Raw genomic sequence first — 18,206 nt, forward strand, 5'->3', positions numbered from 1 at the left:
GGCCACAGAGCTTGCTGTAGCTACAGCAAGGTTGGAGTAACTCGTTGGAGGACCGAGAGGCCTAGTGTTGGGTCTTCTCTCTAAACCGCAGGGACAAGAAGTACACCGCAGCCTGGACAGAGGGTATATTCTTTGAACCTTGATCAGAACTCCTTGTGTAGCAGCTCGGTGAATTGTAGTATGGTCCAGGAGGATAAACATGGTACCCTGTTGACTGTGTTGTATTATATGCTTGAGAGTGAACATTGCTGAGGACAGATCTAGACGAGGATTTTGAGGTAGAATAGTGGGCTTTCAGTTGTTTCTCGTGCTTCTGCAGTGCTTTCCACCTTTGTATAGTGGACTGCTAGCTGCCTTTTTTTCCTATTTTTAAAACCTCCATATGTCTTTCAGATCTTGTACTCTTATTGTGCCGAGGTGTTGCTTTTTGGTTTTTCCGCACGGTTCTATTTATTACACAATATATTCAGATTTGTTAATGATAATATCGGCCAAGGCAATTCTTAGTTTTTGTAACTGTATTCAAGTGTTGTAATGACACGTGCATGCAAGGAAAAATGGAGAAAGCTTGTTCTTTCTTGGAAATACTTACCTGCCATTACCAAATATTCTGTCCAGAAAGAATGCAAAGCAGTTATTGGTTGTTTTGTTCTTTTTATTATCCAACTCCAACTTTGTAGAGCTCGTAGTTAATACCGTTGCTGATCCAACTTTGTAGAGCTCGCGGTGAATGACTCATTACTTCTAAACAACCAAAATTGTTTCCCACAGAAATTTTTTGAGTACAACTTCACTGTATATTAGCAGAAAGTTTTTTTTTATCAGCAGAAGTATTTTTTTACAGAATGCATTCAATCATCTATATGGTAGGAATAGTTCCCACTGGCAAGGAGAACTACCCTGAATGGTCCCGGATGATAAAGCACACCCTCATCTTCAATGAGTTGTGGAAGGGAGTGTGTGTCGGAGAAGGAGACAATGACCCAGTGCAGCCTACATCAGACAAAGAGCTCGTCATTTGGGAAAACAAGAACAGCAAAGCCTATGCATTAATCGCAGCATCTGTAAATGAAGAAGTAAGTTGCCATATTTCATCATATTCAACTGCCTTTGAAGCTTTACAAAAGCTGAAAGAACTCTATGACTCACATTCTGCACTTGAAGTTGTTCAGCTCATGATTAAACTCTTCACTCTTGAACTGAAAAATAATGATCCTCTTGCTCTTGCATCTGAAGTAAAGTCTATAATGCATGATATTAAATCCACTAAGGTTGAGCTGGATATCCCTCTTATTGCTTTTCTCAAGGCACTCTATCCTACTTACTCCAATTATCTTGAGTCTTTACAAGCAAATGGAAATCTTAAGATATAACGTTTGACTCTCTTGTGAAAAAGTTTGCTGAAAGAGAGAAAGCCTTTGGAAAGAAGACAGTCCCTGAATCTTCTGAAGAGACTATGTGCCTTGCTCATAAAGAAAAGCATCCTACTCAAGATTCTACAAGAGGAAGAGGTGGACGAAGAGGAAGAGGAAGATACTTCAGAGGCAGGGGGGCAGACATTCTCAAGGAGAAAAGGCAGATCTGCATTGCATTCGTTGCAAACGAAATGGATCACATGATGCTTCTACATGCAAGCTACCATGGGACAAAATTGAGCAGAAAAGAAACCAGCAGAAAGGTAAAATTGATGATACAGACAAAGGTAAAGCACCTGAATCCGCTCACTATATTGAGGCACAATGTAACATTGGAGTAAATGAAGATTTGTTTAATGCTTCACTTGCTTCTTCGAAAAATGATTGGTTGCTTGATTCAGGAGCAACCTGTCATATGACTCATAGGAAAGATTTTTTTGAAGATTTCACTGACAATGTTGATGGAGCAGTATACTTTGCAGATCAGTAAAAAATCAAGCCATCAGGGCTTGGCACAATCAGGCTTAAACTGCCTGGTCTTCCAGACTTTCTTCTGGATCATGTTCTATATCTCCCACAGCTCAAGAGAAACTTGTTGTCCTTGGTTCACATCCGCCAGCAAGGTCACTCCATTCATATGTTTGATGGCAAGCTTGACGTAAGAAAAGCATCTGACCACTCACTTGTCATGAGGGGAATAGAAGAAGAAAGACTTCTCAAACTGCAAGGAACCTCTGCTCATGCACAACATTTCTCATATATTTCTCATCATGAAGAAGGTACACTTCCATCAAGTTTATTATGGCATGCTAGATTTGGACATTTAAACTATGAAGGTCTCCGCTTATTGAAGAAAAATGGTGTTGCTGGTTTGCCTACAATTCCTAGGAAACATAAGCAATGTGATGCTTGCATTCTAGGAAAGCATAGCAAACAGTCTTTTCATGATTCACATTCAAGAGCACATAGGAAGCTTGAACTCATTCATTCAGATTTATGTGGTCCAATACCCGTTCCTTCTGCAAATGGAAATAAATATATCATGACTTTTATTGATGATTACACCAGAATGTGTTGGGTTTATTTATTGAAGAACAAATCTGATGCTTTTCAAACATTCAAGAATTTTCATAAATGGATTGAAAATGATGCACAAACTCATATTGGGTCTATTCGCACTAATAATGGAAAAGAATATACATCAAATTAATTTGAAAACTATCTTCGCCACATGGGATCAAACATCAAACAACTGTGCCTTATAATCCCCAACAAAATGGTGTAGCAGAAAGAATGAATAGAACAATCTTGAATATGGTACGATCCATGCTTTTCTTCAAAAATGTAAAGATAATGTTTTGGGCTGATGCTGTTCTATGTGCTGCATATATAAAGAATAGATGTCCATCAAATGCTATAAGAAACAAGACTCCTTATGAATTGTGGTATGGACATGTTCCTTCGGTAAAACATCTCAGGATCTTTGGTTCCACCTGTTATGCTTTGATACCAAAGGTACATAGAAACAAACTTGGTGCTAGAAGTCGTAAGTGTATCTTCCTGGGGTATTCAAACACCTCTAAAGCATACCACCTCTATGATGAAGTAAATAAAAAGTTTGTTGTATCTAGAGATGTCATTTTTCTTGAATCATCCAAATCTGACAATGGTGTTGAGCGGCAACTTGATCGCTTGGATAGATTCGCAAAAACGAAATCATTTCAAGAATTTGATAATCAGATTCCACATCTTGAAGGGGGGATTCCTATACTAGATCAACATGTGGAATCTTCTTCTGAAGAACAATCTCCCCTGCATGAAACTCCAACAACGGATGATGCTTTAAGTGATGTAATTGATAGAATTGGGAGACTCAATCTTGATTCAGTCCCAACTCAATCAACAGAGCAGCCTGGACCATCTCAGAAAGGTCCCCCAAAGTGGCTGATAAAGACACTTGAAAGTGTTCATCCTGATGAAATTGGAAAAACAGGAACCAGAAATTCAAACCGACAAAATGGAGGTGATGTAGATGACTCTAATTCACCTGTTGATATGGATGTTACTTATGATTGTGAATTGAACTTGTCTACAGATTTTGAACCAACTTCCTTCAAAGAAGTTGCTTCTCATGATGAATGGAAAGAAGCGTTGCAAAAGGAGTATGATGCTCTCATAAAGAATGGCACTTGGAAGCTGGTTGATCCTCCATTTGGAACCAAATCAATTGGCTGCAAGTGGGTCTACAAGAACAAGTACAAAGTTGATGGCTCACTTGACAAGCACAAAGCTAGGCTTGTGGCAAAAGGTTTTGCATAGAAGGAAGGGGTCGATTATGAGGAAACTTTTGCCCCCACAGCAAAATGGGCCACCATCCGGACACTCTTTGCACTAGCAGCTCAGAACGGTTGGAAAGTCCATCAAATGGATGTAAAAACTGCATTCTTGAATGGAGATCTAAAAGAGAATGTTTTTATGTCCCAGCCTGAAGGATTTGCTGTGAAAGGACATGAACATAAAGTATGCAAACTTGTGAAGTCCTTGTATGGCCTCAAACAAGCACCGCGAGCCTGGTATGAAAAACTAACTGAGCATCTTCTGAAACTCAACTTCAATCATTTTGATCTTGATGATGCAACTTTGTTTGTCAAGAAAGTTGGCAAAACAGTTGTGTATCTTGTGGTATATGTAGATGATCTTTTAATGACAGGGAACAATGAAAGCTACATTGCATCCATAAAGAAGGAATTGGGGAAAAGTTTTGAAATGACTGATTTGGGCTATGTTCATTACTATCTTGGCATTGAAGTAACCCAACATCCAAAAGCCATATTTCTTTCTCAAAAGAAATACATTGGAGATTTGTTAAACAGATTTGGCATGACAGAATGCAATCCTCTTTCTACTCCAATGGAACAAAACTTAAAGCTCACATCTATTGAAGGAAAGGAATTTGAGGATGCAACAAAGTATAGACAGCTTGTAGGAAGTCTCATCTACCTCACTACTACCCGACCAGACATTTCATTTATTGTTGGAATCCTCTCCAGGTTCATGCAAAAGCCTTGTGAGGGACATTGGTCTGCTGCAAAAAGAGTTCTAAGGTACTTGAAGGGAACTCAAGACCTTGGAATCAAGTATACACAGGTGGACGACTTCAGCTTGATTGGATACTCTGATTCAGACTTCGATGGAGACAAAGAAACTGGGGTATCTACTTCAGGATATGCTATGAGTCTTGGATCAGGAGCTGTCTCCTGGAGATCACGCAAACAATCAGTTCCAGCAGATTCCACAACAGAAGCAGAATACGTGGCAGCAGCTGAAGCAACGAAAGAAATTGTGTGGCTCAGGAAAATTCTTGAAGATTTGCAGGTAAAACAAGTACAATCAACTCCACTCATGATTGATAACACCTCTGCAATAAAGTTGGCCAAGAACCCAAAGTTCCATGATCGAACAAAGCATATCAATACTAAATATCATCTGATTCGACATCATGTTGAGGCAAAAACAATCCATCTCCGTCATTGTTCCACAAATGAGCAAATTGCAGACATCTTCACTAAAGCACTTGGAAGGGAAAAGCTTGAACGATTTAGAATGATGCTTGGACTCACCAACATCCCTTCAGATTAAGGGGGGGAATGTTGACACCTAATCTTCATGATTGGGAATTTTATGTAAATAAATAAATTGGGAAGGTGAACAGTCATCGGGAGATGAACTGAACAATCACTCCCTATTGTATATAACAATGGGTTACCTATGGAATATACACGAATCAGTTTTCTGAGTTTTCTGCCAAACTGGAGTTACTCCTGGCCTGACAAAACCAATATACCCTGCCTCACACAAATCAACATTGTGCAATCAAATCAACCAAGTCTACTTGTCAAACTAGAAAAAATATCAAAGCTATGAAAGTTCCTGGCAGTATCACTGTTAAATTTTTTACCCCAAGTAGAGCTCACATCCAAACACCAGGTTATGACTTCATATGTTGTCATGTCAACAAATTGTTATTAAGCATTTTCAAACTCCATCAAGCCATCCACATAAGCATAATCTGAATTTATTTTTGTCATTATACATCAAGGATAAGTCATATAAGTTTCATGCATTCATTTGTGAGATCATCGCATACTGAATCACAACTGTTTATACTTCAACCAATGTACCAACGCCAATGATGCCAATAATATCAAATCAATATTGAATACCAATTAGTCACTGAAATTATGCCCGCATAGCACTATCATCAAGGCAAATCATCAGTTATCAAATTGTTAATTTTGGCAACTAGCGCCAAACTTCACCTTGGATAGCTCATATGAGGCAGCTAATATTTTTATTGGATTCCTCTCAATGAGAGGTGTAGGATTGATCTAAAGATCATCCCATTCTAACATGTACAAATGGAATTATGAATTTATTTTGATTATGGATAAATTGTCAAGGTCGGCCAGCAAACTAATGTAGGCTCAGAAGCCCAACAATCACGTTTATTCATCCTCAATGTTTGCGTATAAATACAAGGTGCCTCCTCCTCATTTAGACACTTCATTCACTCACACATCTCTCTTGATTGGGTACGGATTTCTGAGGCTTCTCTCTCTCCACCCGTGCGAAGAAGGGATTGTTCTTCTACTATCCCAGCATTGACCAGAGTTGACTGAAAATTGCAGAAGGTTGTTTTGACCAGTGTTGACCATATTTGACTGTGGTTTTGTGTGGGGTATTTCTGTTTGGGCAAGCTGCAGTTCTGGGCATGAAATCCGAGGTTGTTTGACCTTTGTTTGACTAGCGTTGACTGTGCTAGGGTTTGCTGCAACATTGACTTTTGTTGAACAGATTTGATTGGAATTTTTCGGACTGTTTTTGGGCTGATTTGACTTGTTGTTGGAGGCCGAGCTGACCGAGTTTGACCGAGCTATTTTGGAGGTCAAAATCTGCCCTGTTGACCAACGTTGGCTTTCTAGTTAGGGCTTTCTATTTCTGCTATTTGACTGATCAAATTTCACTTAGGGAAGTGAATATTGTATATTGTGCTTTCTCTCTACTGAACTTTTGAAGAATTATAAAAAAAATTAATCAAGGGTTTCCCTACATTGGGGTTTGTGCGGCTAGTGCCATATCTTGTGTCCTCTTGTCTTGGATTATCTTCTACTGTTATTGTTTATGTTCTATCTACATTTTACTATCATGATGATGTGATTGCTAAACTGGGTATTGATATTGGGCTAATAAAGAAATTGACATAAAATTGCACTAAGCATAGAACATACCATTGTTATCTAAAATTAACATGGTATCAAAGCTGAGGTGAAGACAAAGCAGAAGCAAGAGTGAGAAGAGCAATCACTAAGAGGAGCAATCATTGATCAAGGACAAGATTCAATGGCCTCCACATCCTACTTCAAGATTGATGACAAGCTTCGTGATAAGTCTGATTATCATGCATGGAAGATGTCTCTTGATTTGACATTGGAAGAGCAAGATGTTATGGATTATGTGCAAGGAAAAATTTCGGAACTTCCTTCAAATGCACCGACTGTTGCTAAGACAAAGTACAAGAAGAGTGAAGTCAAATCCAAGAAGATCATCAGGGATTCTATTCATAAGAATTTAGTTACTTACATCTCCGATTTGAACACATCAAAGGAGATATATGACAGGTTGGTTGGCTTGTTCAAATCTAGCAATGCAAACCAACTTTTTTTCCTCAAGAACAAGATGGAGGATATAGAGAAGGGAAGAAATGAAGATATTCAATCCTACCTCATGAGGATTACTGAGATAAAAGATAATCTTCTTTTGATTGGAGAAGCTATTGCTGATAGGGAGCTTACTCTCATTGCTGTTGGAGGACTCCCTTATGAATGGCACGTGTTCAACACTACTAAGATTAACAACGACAAGATTCCAGGTTTTGAAGAATTGTTGACTAGATGTTCTCAAGAAAAAACAAGGATGATGGAACTAGATATGCCTTCAAATAGGAATGATCCTACTGCATTCTCCGCTAATGCTAAAAAGAAGAACAATGCAGGTTCACAGAAGCAATGTCAAGGAAGGTCGGGTTTCAAAAATGGAAGAAAGGGAAGATGCTTCATTTGCAACAAGTTTGGTCACTATGCTAGGGAGTGTCCTAATAGAAGGGATACACCTCATGATGATGACAACCACAACAACAACAATTTCAGGGCAACAACAATCAAAGGAATGGCAGATTCAACAACTAAGGAAAAAGGAATGCTCCCACTCCTCATCAAGGAAATGGTCGCCCTCCCAAGAGATCAAGAAACACTAGGTATGATGAATCTAATGTTTTTGATAACAAGCAAAAATAATTTTATTTTATATCTTCCCTCTCCACTGCATCTCCTCCGGACACTTTGGGAAATTGGTTGATTGATTGACACTATGGCACCAGAGGTTTTCTCATCTACATTATAATGCTCTACCCGATGTGAGGAAGATGGTGACAGGTATGGCCGAATTTAAAGTAGAACATGAAGGTGTTTGTCAAGGGTGTGCCAAAGGAAAACATAAAAGGGGACCATTCCCCTCAAGTGATAGCAAGCCTATTGACATATTGCAATTAATTCATTCTGATCTATTTGGTGCAATGCCCGTGAACTCATTAGGAGGATATCTATATTATGCTATCTTTATGGATGATTTCTCTCGCAAGACTTGGATATATTTCTTGAAGAAGAAGGACGAAGTATTCTCATGGTTCCGTTCTTTCAAAGCTTTGGTCGAAAATCAAATCGGGAAGAAGATCAAAATATTGAGGACCAATAATGGGACCGAATATGAATCAAATGAGTTAAATAATTATTGTAGAGAAGCTGGCATTAAGAGTGAGACTACTACTGCATATACTCCTGAGCAAAATGGTGTTGTTGAAAAGAAGAACCGTTCTATCGTAGAAGCCACTCGTGCCATGCTTCATGATCAAAGCCTTCTGAAGTTCTTATGGGCTGAAGCTGCAAACACTGCCATGTATGTTCAAAATAGATGCCCTCATCAAGTGTTGGACTCCAAAACTCCCAAAGAAGTTTTCACCAGTAAGAAACCTGATGTTTCTCACTTTAGAAATTTTGTTAGTCCCGTATATTTTCATTTGCTGAAAGAAAAGAGAAGAAAATTGGATGCTTTTGGGAAGAAAGGAACATTTGTGGGCTACAGTGAAACTTCTAAGACATATAGAATCTATGTGCCTGGTCAAATAGAATTGGAGATAAGTCATGATGTCACCTTCGATGAGGATGTTGTCCTTGGGAAGATTAGTAACCTTCGTCTTCCAAGGAAGGACAAAGAAGCCAATGCAGGAAAGCAGGGAGAACTACAGGATGAGCTGATGCCCAATGCTAAATGACTAAATGACCAATGGATCCCATTGATCCACCCCCTCATGAGCCTTCCTCCTTGAAAAGGAGAACCTCATGGCTTAGGGAGACTCTCAAAGATGCCGAGAGACATGTTGCACCTAGGGGGACATTTCGTGAAAGGAAGAAGACGAATAGGTACTAAGGGTACTTAACTGCAATGAGCACCATTGTTCAATCTGAGCCTTGCACATTTGAAGAAGCTGCCAAAGACCAAGTTGGGAAGGATGTAATGAATGAAGAGTATGAGTCGATTATGAAGAATGATGTCTCAGATGTGGTTCCTAGACCCAAGGACAAATCCGTTGTCACCTCGAAATGGCTCTACAAGATCAAGCATGGAGCTGATGGAAGTGCTGAAAAGTTCAAGGCGAGATTTGTTGCTCGAGGCTTCTCTCAAAAGGAAGGCGTAGATTATGATGAGATATTTGCACCGATTTCTCGCTACACCACCATCCATTCGATTATACCCCTTGCTGCCTCGCAAGGATGGAATCTACACCAGATGGATGTTAAAACCCTTTCTTGCATCACTTAAGGAGGAAGTCTATGTAGAACAACTTGAGGGGTTCGAAGTTCAAGATCGTCAAACACATGTATGCAAGTTGATGAAAACCCTCTATGGGTTGAAGCAAGCACCCCGGGCTTGGTATGAGAGGATCGATAGCTATCTAATGAAGCTGGGATTTACGAGAAGTGAAGCTGATCCAAACCTTTACTTTAAGATTGAGAATGATAGACCTCTCATCTTATTAATCTATGTGGATGATCTCTTTTTGATAGGTGCAAACCCTCTTATTCATCAATGTAAGACGGAGTTGGATTCCGAATTCAAGATGAAGGACCTAGGATTGATGCATTACTTCCTAGGGTTGGAGGTCTGGCAAAATCTAGGTGAGATTTTCCTTTCTCAAGGAAAATATATTGTGAAGCTACTTGAAAGATTTGGGATGGTAGACTGCAAGTCCATGACTACTTCGATGGACCTTAACTTTAAGGAGTTATGCAGAAGCGCTGTTGGGCCCGATTTGGGAAATCATTCTGGGTATCGTCAACTTGTGGGTCCTTGATGTTGTTGGTGAACTCTCGTCTGGGCATATGTTTTGCAGTGAATACATTGAGTCAGTTATGGTCGAGCCTCATCACATACATTGGATTGCTACCATCTCTTGAGATATCTTCAGGGCACAATCACTTATGGACTAAGAGAGACTGTCGGGAATGTGAGGCTCCATGGTTACTCTGATGCAGACTGGGCTGGAAGTGTGGTGGATCATAAAAGCACATATGGATGTTGCTTCTCTCTAGGTTCTACTTCGATATCCTAGATGAACAGGAAGCAGAAGTCGGTTGCCTTGAACACCGCTAAGGCTGAATACATTGCTGCTAGTATGGCCTCTTGTGAAGTTGTTTGGTTGAAGAACCTCTTTAGTGAGCTGTTTGGACATGTGCTGGATACCACCGTGATCTTCTGCGACAACCAGAGTGGGATTTGTCTTTCGGAGAATCTCGTGTTTCATGACCACTCCAAGCATATTGATATCAGGTACCACTTTATCCGGGATATGGTACAATGGGGAGCAATAAGGCTCCAACACATTGGGACTGATGATCAGGTCGTCAATATTCTTACGAAGCCCCTGGAGAAGGTCAAAATCTTAACCTTCTGTGAATGACTTGCATTTGTGGAGAGACCCTCTTATAAGGGTCCCGTATGAGATAGATGTTGAGCTCTGGAAGCTCCGAGGGGCTTAGGGTACTTCTTGGAGCGATGAGTGACCATAGGGTGAGTGGTTCACCTTCCCCTAAAGGTGTGCGATGTACAGGGTGAGTGGTTCACCTTCCCCTGTGAAACCCCATGGTGACATATGCATAGGTTGAGTGGTTCACCTTCTCCTATGGCATATGAGTAGGATGAGTGGCTCACCTTCTCCTGTCGGCACATCCTACCCATGCAGTCTGGGACTCATGGGAAGTACCTCTCATTTGGCCAATGAGTAGGGAAATGAGGATAGGGACCATAGTATTACTGATGGACGCATTGTGTACTACTGTACTCCCTATGCTAGGATGTTGATATTGATCTGGGATCAATGGAAACTGATTTCGAGTCGGTTAAGAGTGGTATTACACACTCTCTATTATTGGAGACTGACTTTGGGTCAATCGAGAATGGTATGATACATTCTCGATCATTTCTTCTTTCTTCATGGTTCAGCAGAGCAGAGCAGAGACAGTGATGGTACAGATTGTCAGATAGTTTGGCAGGTGAAGTTTTCCCTAGTTGAGAGGGAGTGTTAATTTTGGCAACTAGAGCCAAACTTCACCTCGGACAACTCATATGAGGTAGTTGATATTTTTATTGGATTTCTCTCTCCAAGATGTGTAGGATTGATCAAAAGATCATCCCATTCTGACATGTACGAATGGAATTATGAATTTATTTTGATTATGGATAAATTGTCAAGGTCGGCTAGCAAACTAATGTAGGCTCAGAAGCCCAATAGTCACGTCTATTCATCCTCAACGTTTGCATATAAATACAAGGTGCCTCTTCCTCATTTGGACACTTCATTCACTCACACAACTCTCTTGATTGGGTACGGATTTTTGAGGCTTCTCTCTCTCCACACGTGCAAAGAAGGCACTGTTCTTTTGTTGTCCCTACGTTGACCAGAGTTGTCTGAAAATTGCAGTAGGTTGTTTTGACCAGCGTTGACCATCTTTGACTGTGATTTTGTGTAGGGTATTTCTGTTTGGGTAGGCTGCAGTTTTGGGCACGAAATCTGAGGTTGTTTGACCGGCGTTGACTATGCTAGGGTTTGCTGCAACGTTGACTTTTGTTGACCAAATTTGACTGGACTTTTGCAGACCGTTTTTGGGCTGATTTGACTTGCTGTTGGAGGCCAAGTTGACTGATGTTGATCGAGCTGTTTTGGAGGTCAAAATCAGCCCTGTTGACTAGTGTTGACTTTCTGGTTAGGGCTTTATGTTTCTGTTGTTTGACTGATCAAATTTCACTGTGATTGGGCAAGTGAATCTTGTATATTCTACTCTCTCTCTTTGCTGAACTTTTGAAGAATTGATCAAGGGTTTCCCCACATTGGGGTTTGTCCTTGGCTGGTGCCATATCTTGTGTCCTCTTGTCTTGGATTGTCTTCTACTGTTATTGTTTATGTTCTATCTACATTTTACTATCATGATGATGTGATTGCTAAATTGGATATTGATATTGGGCTAATACAAAAGTTGAAGTAAAATTGCTCTAAGCATAGAACATACTAACACAAATCAAAAACCCTAATTTGTTATCACTATGAGTTTAATCAATCCATAAGCCAAAACATATCTATGAACTATGAAGCATCATGTCAAAATTCCAATGTTGCTCATCTATGATAAACCAATAAGGGAAATCTTGTCAAACCCTTGCAACTAGCTTCAATAATCAAATCAAAATAACATACTAATATGCATATTTCGATCCTCTACAAACACAAGTTTATTCAACACATTCACATATGTTGATTTTGGGTAGCATCAGATGTGCTCTAGCCACGAAAATTGGTGGAGAGGCTAAAGCACATGAGATCTCCAATATCCAGAAATGGTTTCGGCAGAATCTAACCAGTTTGGGAGATATTAAAATAATTAATATTTTTAATGGAGTTCCTAAGTCTAAACTTAGGGAAAATAAAATATTAATGTGAATTAATATAAAAATGAGTTAGAATAGTCCAAAAGTCATGGATCAAGCTAGATCTAATCTTAGCCGTTGATTAGGAACTGAATCTCAGCGGTTGAAATGTCAACGAGAAAAGTATAAGAGGAAGCTTGAGGGTCACTTGGAGAATACACCGAGTTGATCAAGAATTCGATTTTCTGGGGCAGGGCTTGTTGAGGAAATCGAAGGAGTGATCAGAGTTGCAGCTGAGGGGCAATGAATGCAGTAGCAGAGAGGCAGAGATAGTACCGAGAGCATTAGCGTAGAAGCCGGGAGAGGGTTGACGCAGAGCCAGCTAGAGGCCACGTAGAAGCAGCCAAAGGCCATGCAGAGGCAGCCAGGAGCTGCGTAGAGCCTGAGGAGGGCCAACGTGGGAGACATAGAGGCTCCAGAGGCTGACGCAGAGCCCAGAGAGGCTGACGCTGGGCCAGAGAGGCTGACGCAGACCCTAGAGGTTGACACTAGGAGATTTTGTGGGGCAGATTGGGGCTGATATCTGTCTCTAACTGAGAGGTACTACTGCCGAGGGCATTCTTTATTGGGTGAGCCATTTCTGGCACCTAAATTGTATTATGAAACTGCTTAATAATAAAACCCTCAGATAGCTGCACCGGTTTTCCCGCATTGGGTTTTTCCGAGGACATTAGTCCAAAAATAACGGTGTCACTTGTGTGCTTTTTTTTCCTTCAGTTGATGATCTGTATGTGTTGAGACTGTACTTGTATTCATTTTCAGTATTTACATGGTAAATAACTTATTAATTAACAAAACAAGTAGGAAGAAATAAATCAGAAAGTGAAGGAAGGATTTCTAACAATTAGACTTAGAAATGCCAACAACATTCTCTATAATAAGTCAAATATTCAAACTTCCCTGCTCATAGGAATTTCTATTGTCTGCTCCATGTTTGTAGCACTGTCATACTCTTGGTGCATTCCTGATTTTATGCATAGGGATTTAATTTTTGAGTCGTACAGGCACAACCACATCCATAGGCCTTCTTTCGTGTGGTTGGGAGGCTTATAACCACACTCTTAAGCCTTTTTCCCAGCGGTTGGGGATTAGACTAGGAGAAACCTTGTCTTCTCAGACCAGAACTTGTTGCAGACTAACAACATCAGATATTTGACTATTCATGTCCAAAAATCCTACTTCAACAATAAAGAATCTTCTGTACATTTAATGCAAATGCTAATAGGTGTATGGATCTTATGGAGAGTTTCTCCCTATCAATGGGAGCCACTTTAGTCATCACCATTCAAAACATCAACTTGTCTATCATAATGTTGTCATGCATTAGCAGAACTATTAGATCATGAAATCAAACTATATCAAGTTCTAAAACATATATTCACCATGGTCATAACATGTTAGCATCAACTACTTCATCATCACATATGAACATGACATCAAATTTTCATCAAGGGTTAGAATCATATTATTAGGGCATTTGACAGGTGTATCATCATACTTCAAAGATGATAATCACTACATCACTTCTTAATCATATTTCTCAACCATCAAGTCAGGGCCATTCGGATTTATCACATTGTCCAATTTACTAAGATTATCAAAACCTAAACAAGGTCAACAAGAAGATCTTGAATATCAATCTTATTGTTACACTTTTGTTATCAAGGTTATCATTCTTATCACAAGCATTAACAATCATATTAAGTCACCATATATCAAAATAAATGTATCTAGCCTGCTTCAAGAAATTCATCATGTCTAAAATGTAAAATACTTGCCAAACATCAAGAAAACCAATATATCATATGTACTAGTGATTAGACTTACTTTCATATGCATGAGTCATGTAGGTGATATTCCCATCATACCTTAGGGCTTACCTTGCCATCCAATATTGCAGTTGAAACAATATACTATACATACTTCATAACATCCAGACACCTTTGCACTTTGTATCACTCACTTTTCATGGGCAACTGTAGCTCTTCTCTTCCTGCACTAGCCATTTTTTCCTGCACCTCAGATGATCCTCAAGAAGGATCCACTTATCACATCTTAGTAAGAGGTTAGAAATATCCAAATACTCAAATATACATGCAGGAAGTATAATCCAATGTTGAACGACTCGTACTCATATAAGACTCGTCACGGCATTGACTCGTCGAATCGTATAAGAGTGGGGAACGACCCTTATAAGACTCATCAAAATACAAAAAACTTTAAAATATGGTAAATTTTAAGCACAAAAGGGACTAGAGATTACATTCACAGTGATGAAACTAGGTCGAAGGGACTAGAGATTACATTCTTCTTCTTCACAACTAAAGTGTAGAAATTTCTCTATAGATCAGCTAGCTCCGATACCATGTAGAAATTCTCACTGTAGATCAACTGATAATGCAATATAACTAAAGCAAAATACTAGATCTACTTCTACAATCAAACTTTGCGGAAGCTTAATCAATTTGAGCAAGATCAATTGGAACACATATAACAGAGAAGAAGAAATCATACACATGAAACACAGAAAAATACTCAGGGGAAAGCCTCAGCTAAAAACCCCACTATCTGTATTATCATACAAGGTGGAAATATTTGACGATTACACAAAGCTTTAGCTCTCACAACTATCCAGATCTCAGTACAATCCCTCTTGGATGCTCACAGGCAAACAAGACTTCTCACAAACCTTCTCCTCTGCCCTCCAAGCCTCTTATTTCCTTACGCAGTTTTCCATGGGTGCTTTAGCTGTAACCTTGTGTGACACTGGTCTCACTCACTGCTCTCACTCACTGTAAAACTGCGCAATCCTCAAGGAACCTGTGCCTTGACTGCATGGATGAGTTTCCTTTATAAGAAAATTCCTCCAACTGATAGTACATTGTCCCTGTCTTTAATCTCAACTAGGTCTTTCTCTGAATAGACATGCATGAGTTATTTATGTGAAAATCTTTAGTTATCTGGAGTACACTAGTTTCATGCATGCATGCATTGACTAACTGAACTCACAATCAGTTCCACAAACTATTTGGAACTAATCTAACTGGACTTAACTCAGTGAACTGAGCTAACTAATTACAACTCAAATACAACTCATCCTTATCTCCTTCATTAAGGGATAACTTCCTCAATCAAAGGGATAATTGTTGCATGACTTCACAAAGACTTCATGTTTGAATTTCTCCAACTAATTAATCCAAGATGAATTAATTAATTATTTTTCAAACAACTGGTGAGACTAAATTTGAATTTTAATTCTCAATTTTAATCAAAGGACAAATTAAAATTGGAATATTATTTTTAGCATTTCTTGTTGCTATTCTCAACACTCCCTCTCAACAAGAAAGGAATTCAACTCGATCCCGATCTTGAACCTTTGGAATGTTTTACATGCAACACTTCTCTCTAGTGTTGTTGCTCCAGCAACTTTAGAAACAAAAAACATCCAACCTAAATCAGTATGATGCATCTGTCATCAAAGTATCAGACTGTTATTGCCTCTGTCAACTGAAAAACTCTGTGTTGTTGCTGACTTTGTCTTTCTGCACTATTGTCAATCCTTCTCTACGCTCTTCAGTATTTGACTGCTCTAGCCTTTGCCACTTTGATCTTTGATTGCATCAATCCCACTGATTCCTCCTACTACTATGTACTTTGTGTTCCCATAGCAAGGTATGATCCATGAGATAAAACCTCTCAATGAACGCTGCCCAATTTCAACCTTCTTGGGACTATCACTTCACATCGCCCCACCTCACACCTAGAGGTATGGCTGCATGTGCTCCCTCTGCCCACTTGGCTCGAAATTCCCCCCCTACTGGAGGTCTCTGCATGAGTGGATGCCTCCACTTAGTCTCCTCTCAACATCTCCAATTGTGGCTCCTCCACAATTGTCTAAGACTTTTTCTGTGGCTGCATGTTGAGAGGTAATTTACTCTCTCTCTCAACCACCAAGTCTCTAACATTTGCCTTGCTCCTCAAGGATTTGCATGCATCTTGAACCTCAAGAGCATACAGGTTCTTGACTCGTGAACCGATCTGTTTCACCTGTCCCGTGGTGATGTGTCTAAGGAAAACCTTTCCCTTACTGAAGACAACATCGTAGCCTTTGTCCTCCAACATCGCGATCGATACCAAGTTCTTCTTCAGTCCAGGCACATACTTCACATCTGTCAAGGTGATAGAAGCTCCATGCTCCCTCTGAAAAGCAACCGTGCCCACTCCTGAAACACTATACCTTTCATCGTCACCCATCTCTATGAGTATCTTGAGGTCTTTCTCCTCCAAGGTACTGAATAAACTTTTATCATCGGTCATGTGGAATGAGGCTCCACTGTCAAGAAACCAACCACAACCCATCATCGATGAAACCATGCATGTGATGAGGGTGAAGTCCATCTCGAACTGAGAGGCTAATGCCTCACCTTCAGATCCTTCCGAGGATCCTTTCTTGGACTTCTTTGATGGGAAATTAGTCACATAATGACCCATCTCGTGACAATTAAAGCATCTCACTTTAGACTTGTCAACCTTCTTCCCTCCATGAGAAGAATTTGATTTGGAATGAGAATCCTTCTCCTTCCCTTTCCTTGCCTTCCTCGCTAAGACCAAATTTTCTTCATCCTCCTTAGATGAAGAACCATTTTGTGTGCTCCTCCTGCATGAGATCCGACCACAGTCGTTCCCAATCCGGTAGTTTCTCTCTTCCATTCACTGAGTCCTGGTAGCTATTCCAGCTCTTTGGAAGACCGAGGAGAGTAAGGCTCACCATATCATCATCGGCTGTCGTTATTCTTACACTACCAAGCTCATCTCTACAGGTGGTGAGCTTGTTTAGATATGTAGAAATAGTGTTGCCCTTTTCACACTTGATTTTTCGAAGCTTGTCCTTGAGCGCTAGTTTCCTCTGGTCGCTACTGTTTTGGTAGAGGTCCTCCAATGTCTTCCACATTGAATATGGAGTATCCTTCCCATGGGGACTCGAGACAATATGGTCTCGAACTCCCTCAAGGATGACCCGTCTCACCCTCGCCACACACTTCTTCCATTCAGCCAATTTTTGTGCATTAGCTGCAGCTGGCTTGGGGGTTTCTTGATCAATGAAATCCTTCAAACCATTGTCTTCTAATAAGGCTTCCATGCTATGTAATTCGAGCTGCCATCCAGAGCATAATCAAGTCTCAAGCCATTGAACACCATTGGTGAACTTTGAGGTGTGATAAGAATTCGATTTTGTACCTGCAATCAAGAACTTCAAACCTCGAATTTTCCCTTCTCAGTATACTATTCACCGCTTTGATCACATTTGCTCTGATAAACTAGAACTTCAAACCTCGAATTTTCCCTTCTCAGTATACTATTCACCGCTTTGATCACATTTGCTCTGATAAACTTGGCTCTGATACCATGTAGAAATTTCTCTCTAGATTAGCTAGCTCCGATACCATGTAGAAATTCTCACTATAGATCACCTGATAATGCCATATAACTAAAGCAAAATACTAGATCTACTTCTACAATCAAACTTTGTTGAAGCTTAATCAATTTGAGCAAGATCAATCAGAACACATATAACAGAGAAGAAGAAATCATACACATGAAACACAGAAAAATACTCAGGGGAAAGCCTCAGCAAAAAACCCCACTATCTGTATTATCATACAAGGTGGAAATATCTCAGGATTACACAAAGCTTTG

General features: G+C 39.9%; 1 long non-coding RNA gene across 1 annotated transcript; it reads left to right on the forward strand.

Moving 5' to 3' along the window:
* Positions 1-231: 231 nt before the first annotated feature.
* On the forward strand, positions 232-585 carry LOC149165750 (uncharacterized). Its single transcript, XR_016260349.1, has 2 exons — positions 232-278; positions 394-585. It is a non-coding gene; the product is annotated as an uncharacterized LOC149165750 (long non-coding RNA).
* Positions 586-18,206: the final 17,621 nt, after the last annotated feature.

The sequence above is a fragment of the Pinus tabuliformis genome, chromosome 5_1, assembly GCF_031772625.1.
Source record: "Pinus tabuliformis cultivar Carrire ecotype Pingquan chromosome 5_1, CPIR1, whole genome shotgun sequence".
Classification (NCBI taxonomy): Eukaryota; Viridiplantae; Streptophyta; class Pinopsida; order Pinales; family Pinaceae; genus Pinus; species Pinus tabuliformis.